Source organism: Orycteropus afer, unplaced genomic scaffold (genome assembly GCF_000298275.1).
Source record: "Orycteropus afer afer isolate SDZICR_OR568_19922 unplaced genomic scaffold, OryAfe1.0 scaffold00865, whole genome shotgun sequence".
Taxonomy (NCBI): Eukaryota; Metazoa; Chordata; class Mammalia; order Tubulidentata; family Orycteropodidae; genus Orycteropus; species Orycteropus afer.
In genome coordinates, this window is record NW_006922452.1 from 411290 (window position 1) to 417189 (window position 5900).

At 39.5% G+C, this 5900-nt stretch overlaps 1 pseudogene; it reads right to left on the minus strand.

Moving 5' to 3' along the window:
* The window catches only part of LOC103212175, a 55782-nt pseudogene that overhangs the window by 25027 nt on the left and 24855 nt on the right, over window positions 1-5900 (minus strand).

Here is a 5900-nt window from a genome sequence, read left to right on the forward strand (position 1 = left end):
GGGTGCTTTGGGAGGAACGGTTGGTGAAAGGGCTGGAGGGAGGCAGCATGTCTGGCCTTGCAGTAATAGGCCTTGGGTTACTGCTGGTAATCCTGCCTTCCCCTTGTAGGGTTAGAGGAAGTCAGAACATGTGGCCTCCTTGCCGTTTTTGCATATATACATACATACACACACACACACACACACACACACACACATATATATATATATACATACATACATACACACACACACACGTATGTCTTCTGAATTCTGAGTTCTGGATATATAGATATACCTTCTGAATTCCTTCTCAGATAGTTCTGTTGTTTATTCTTCCTCTAAGACATGTAATTCTTTACTCTGGACTTTTGTTTCTATTATCTTTTCCTGTATTTTGTTGTTGTTGTTATTTGATTTGAGGTTGTCTGTTGTTTCCTAGACATTTTGAAGTTGTTGTCTTTAACTGTCAGCTATGTATTGATTTGTTTCACCCTGGTTTTATTTTTTTACTGTATCTGGTATGTGTAGCAGGTGTACTTCTTAGGTTATTAACTCAGCTGTACTGGGTAGCTCTCCAGCTCTCTCTGTGTTGGTGCAGTCACTGGTAGGGATGCGGGTGCAGGTCTCTGTTCCTTGTGACTCGGCTTCAATGTTAGGACAAACAGGTGCTATCTACCATCTGTAGTAGCTACAGTTGCCTAGTGGAGGTTTAGTATGTTTCTCCTGTTGCACAAGTCAAGGAGAAAAGGGAAAAGAAAGAAAAGAAAAGAAAAGAAAAATGCCAGAAGAGAAGCCCAGAATAGAAATGTGAAAAGAGTTTTCTGCTGGGGGTGAGGAAATTCAGCCAGCAATGTGGTGACGGACAGCTTGGGTCCTTTTGGGGGCCTCTGCTGAGTATGGCACCCAGGTGTTTCTAATCTGGAAGTAGTCCCAAAAGGAAGAGTGTTTCCTGTCTCTGGGTGGACCGACAAGCCACCAAAACGTAGTGTACAGATTCAATCCAGACCACAAAGCATTTGCAGGAGATAGGCCCAAACTCACTGCCTTGCACCCACTCCTGGGCTCCACCAACTCGGAAGGCACTTCTCCCTTCCTCCCACTCCACTCCAGATTCTGCAGCAGCTCAAGCCAATGGGGGGTCCCAATCTGTTTGCCCATGTGATCTTCACTCTCCCACAAAGTCCTAGCTCACCTCCTAAAACTCCTGGTGAGGCTATTCTGAGTCCCCAGAGCCTGTGCCTTCCACTTGTTTCCTTTTTCTTTCTCTTTCCTTTTCCTTCCTCCTTCTTCTCTACCCTGACTCCTGCTCTGGGTCTTTTGTTTCTATCTCCTCTGGTTGGGCATCCCTGGCTTTTTTTCCAGTCATTTAGCTTGCTCTCTTTCTGTGCCTTCACTGCGCCTAATACCATATCTTCTCCTTAGCTGCTCATAACTCCAGTATCTGTATTTGTACCTGCTTTACCTAGTTGTTCTGGGTTTCAGATGGGCAAGGGAGTGATCATAGGTATTAACTTCAAGATGCCATTTTCTGATCTCCTCAAGTGTTTAACCATTTGTGCCATCAAAGGACACTGTGTTTCTCTACCTCCTTTCCCCTCCCCCCAATTTCACCTTCTCTTTTTCCTTCCATCTTGCTTCATAGAAGATGTGAAATTTGTCAGGGAGGAGAGGCAATGCAGGCCTCAAACAGTTCCTGATAAGTGAACAGACCAGTTAAATGGTGACCAATGAATGGGTTCCAGTACAGCAACCAGAGAAGTTTAAAGGCACATCACTAGTTTTCAGAGCATGGACTGGAGAGCAATGAGCAATATGAATCCATTAATGACAAATCATGTCACAGAAAATGAATAAGAATTAAGATGGGCTTTTTAACTGAGGGCATGAAAGTGACAGAGTGTGCTTGTTGTGTATGAATGGAGGGACAGTTGGGGGTCAGATTCTAATGAAATCATAGGATTGGCAGTCAGTAGCCTAAAGAAAAATAAAGTTATAAAAGAAGACATAGTATACAAAGAACAAAATTAATCATAAAGCTAAGAAGTACTGCATGCTAACATCTATTTCACTTTTTCTCATACCAAATAATCCAAGCTGACTATGTTCCCTGTCCTTAGTGTCTTGGCACCCTACACAGATGGATTTGAGATTATACCTTTGGATATTGTGAACACTGAAACCAAGAAAAATTCTTTGCTTAAAAACAGCTCCACTAATGATGGAAAAAGCATGCAGGGTCATTCTGATTCAACATTAGCATGACATGAAATGTGAGGACTTGAGTCACAACAATGAATGCTTCATTATCTGGCCTTTGCCACTTAACTATAATACCACGCTGCCTGTGTCTTAGTTATCTAGTGCTGCTGTGACAGAAATACCACAAATGGGTCACTTTAAAGAACAGAAATTTATGTCTTACAGTTTTAGGGACTATAAGTCCAAATGAGGACAATTGTTCTAGGGAAGGGCCCTTCCTTTTTGACAGCCCTGGGTGTCCTGTGGCATTCTTTGGCTTGTAGATGGTTCCTCACCAGTTCTCTTCCCTATGTATGCATCTACATCTATTCTCTTTTTTCATAAGATTCTACTCAAAAGGGATTAAGTTTAAGACCCACCCTACTCTGGCATGGCTTCATTAACATAAGCAAAAACTTCTATTTATAAATTGGGTCATCTTCACAGGTGTATGGGTTAATACTTCAGTATAACCTATGGGAGGACAAAATTCAGTTCATAACAGCCTGTCATGTATGACTCCAGAGCTATAGGTCTCACAAAAAATACCACTATACAGCAGGGGTGTTATTCAGTCATTCAATAAATATTATTAAGCAACTCCAGTGTGCCCAATGATGGAAAGGCAAAAGCGAACAAGACAAACAAGTCATTTCCATGTAGAAGCTCTTTCCGTAGTCAACTAAGGGATTCCCACAGCCAACACCTTCCCTGCTGAGGACCTGACCTTGCTTTTGCTTAAACTGCTCTTGATTTCCAAGCCTTTCTACCTTGATTACTTGTGAGTGTCCTTCAATACTCAGCCAGATAGATTTCCACTCTAGTTATACTTTCCTGATCCCCAGAATGACAAGTTTCCCTTCATCTATTTGCCAAAGCACCTTGTACTTATCTCTCTGAGTGTATTCTCCATCCTTTTTCATTGATGTGTACTTGTCTACCCTGCTAAACTGTGAGCTCCTCAAGGGCAGGGACTGTGTCCATCTTTGAGCATCAGTGTTAAGAGTAATATCTGGCATATTAATAAGCCCTTGATGAATATTTGTTGGGTGTATAAATGAAAAATTACTGAAAAGTTACTAAGGGTGAGATCTTGGAAACGACTTGAAATGTTAGACACAGAAAAGGAATTTCTGATCTAGATCTTTCATTTTAGAGCTGTGGAGAATGATTCCGATAACTTTGAGGATTTTTATTATTTTTATTATTATTATTATTAACTTCAGATATGAATGCAGTTCACCAAAGTTGTCAGTGAAGTAAAGGTTTGGTTTCTCAGGGAAGACACTTGGGATCACAATAGTGATTTGAATGTTTAAACTTGTTTGTGTTGGTAAAACCTGTCTCATCATTTAGAGTCACACTTTCTTCTCTATGAGTTTGTTTTGTCTTCCTTCAACTACTCCAAAATTATAGAACTACAGGTCACTTAATTTTGACTCCACCAAGCAAAAGGAGGATATTCCAATGGCAAAAGACATTATCTAAGGAATAAATCTGCCTCTTGTCACAGCTATACTAAAAAAAAAAAAAAAACAACTCACTGCCATCAAGTCAGATCCAACTCAGAGTGACCCTTCCTTGGGTTCCCAAGGTGGTATCACTAGTGATGAGATAAATCTATCGCATCACCACTGTTGTGCCAAGTTGTATACTTGAAACTTTCTAAAGAAATGTACAAGCAACATAAAGAGAAATAAGTGACATGGATACCAGGCTGTATATCACTTCAGTAAAGCTCTTTCAACTATTTCCTCATCAAAGAGACCATTGCTTTTGGGGTCCAGCCAATCTTGCAGACTCCCCAGGAGACCAAAGTTTCATCATGGAAATAGTCAATAATATGTCCCAAGGTTCAAGACCTCAATCTATGCCCAAGATCCCAGGAACAATTTCTTGTGACTTCCATGACTTCTATTTACTTGTGACTTGAGAATCAGAGAACAAATTCCACACTCTTTCTAAACTTGTATTCTCAGAAGACTTTGCTCAATAACATCCAGATCCAAAGTCCTAATATTTGTTTCAAACTAGTTTTTCTTTTTAATATTAAATGTTGAAAGTTGAGTACTTACTGCCTACTTAGCCATGCTATTAGAAAACTACTATTATTGTAAGAATAATATAAAAAGCAGGAACCTCTCAAATATTTTCTTTCTTTTTTTTTATGATTGGCAACCAATTTTCATATTTAGGCTTGGTTAATACTCACATGGGAATGAGTCTTTATTTAATGACTGCATGGTACTCTGGCACAAGAGTTTAAGAAAGAGGTCTTAAATTGTACTCATAAAAATAATGATGATACAGTATGTTTCAATAGATTTCAGAATTCACAACACGCTTTCATATTCATCATTTCTTTTTCTTTTTTTCACAATAAGCTTTTTATTTGTAAGTAGGGAAATTTCACATTAAAATAACAATAGAAAGTGCCATATAATGCATACATAAATCAATAACCTAGATGTTTATTATACATTCATCATTTTCTTCAACTCTCACAACAGCTCTGGAAGCTTGGTGTGTCCAGTAGACCAGATTTCTCACTGACAAGAGTAAAGATTTGAAATTAGGAAGCTAATTCCAATTGTGCTATTCATTAATTCTGTGATCTTGATCTGGTGACTTGACATCTCACAGTACCAATTTGATCATAACTAAGATAATGACCTCTCAGTGAAATTGATTGACAGAATGACTGCAACAATGGGGTCAAAGAAGCAATGATTGTGAGAATGGGCAGAAGTAGACAGTGTTTTTTTCTGTTATACATAGGGTCATAGAACTGACTTGATGGCCCCAAACAACATAATAAAACCAATCTAATGCTTCCATTATTCTCTCAATGAATACTTACTAGTCTTAGGGATACAATGGTGAAAAAAGGAAATTTATGGATTTGAACTTGACAAGGGGTGGATTGTACTGAATTTTCTCTGTTAACTAAGTTGGGATTTCTATTTACATAAATCACCTTCCCTGTGTAGAACTGAGTTGGAATCGGCAAAACAGAACAACTCATGTAATATTTGGGAGCCCATTATGTTTGAAACTCTTTATGGTCAGATACAGTGAGAAACAGACTCAAATGTGATTGGTGTCCTCCCTCTCTTCTCCTTTCCATCTAAATCTTCCTCCTGATTGTTGCTGCAACTGACAGAACCAACTGTCAGATACATGAGGACATTTTAGACCATCCAGAACAATTCAAACCTCCAGATAATTGTTGCCTCAATGAGATGGATTGACACAATAACCACAACAGTGAGCTCAAACCCAATGGTCATGAAAATGGCACAGGACCAGGCAATATTTCATTCTGTTGCGTATAAGGTTGCAATGAATTGGAACCGACCCAATGGCAACTAATAATAACAGCAAAGCTAATTGAGGATTGTGTGGTGTAGACCCAAGAGCATCTTTGGTAGCATCTGACACACGCTAAGTGTTCAATAAATACGTGTATTTAGAGTTACCTAACTAATCTCGGCCTCAATTTATTCACCTACAAAATTGCTAATCCTAACACCAATCTTCGGGAGCTCTGGTAGCATAGTGGCTAAAGCACTTGACTGCTAACCAGAAGGCCTGCGGTTCAAACCCACCAGCCACTCCTCGGAAGGAAGGTTGGGCAATCCTACTTCCGTAGTGATACTGCCTCGGAAACCCAAGGAGGG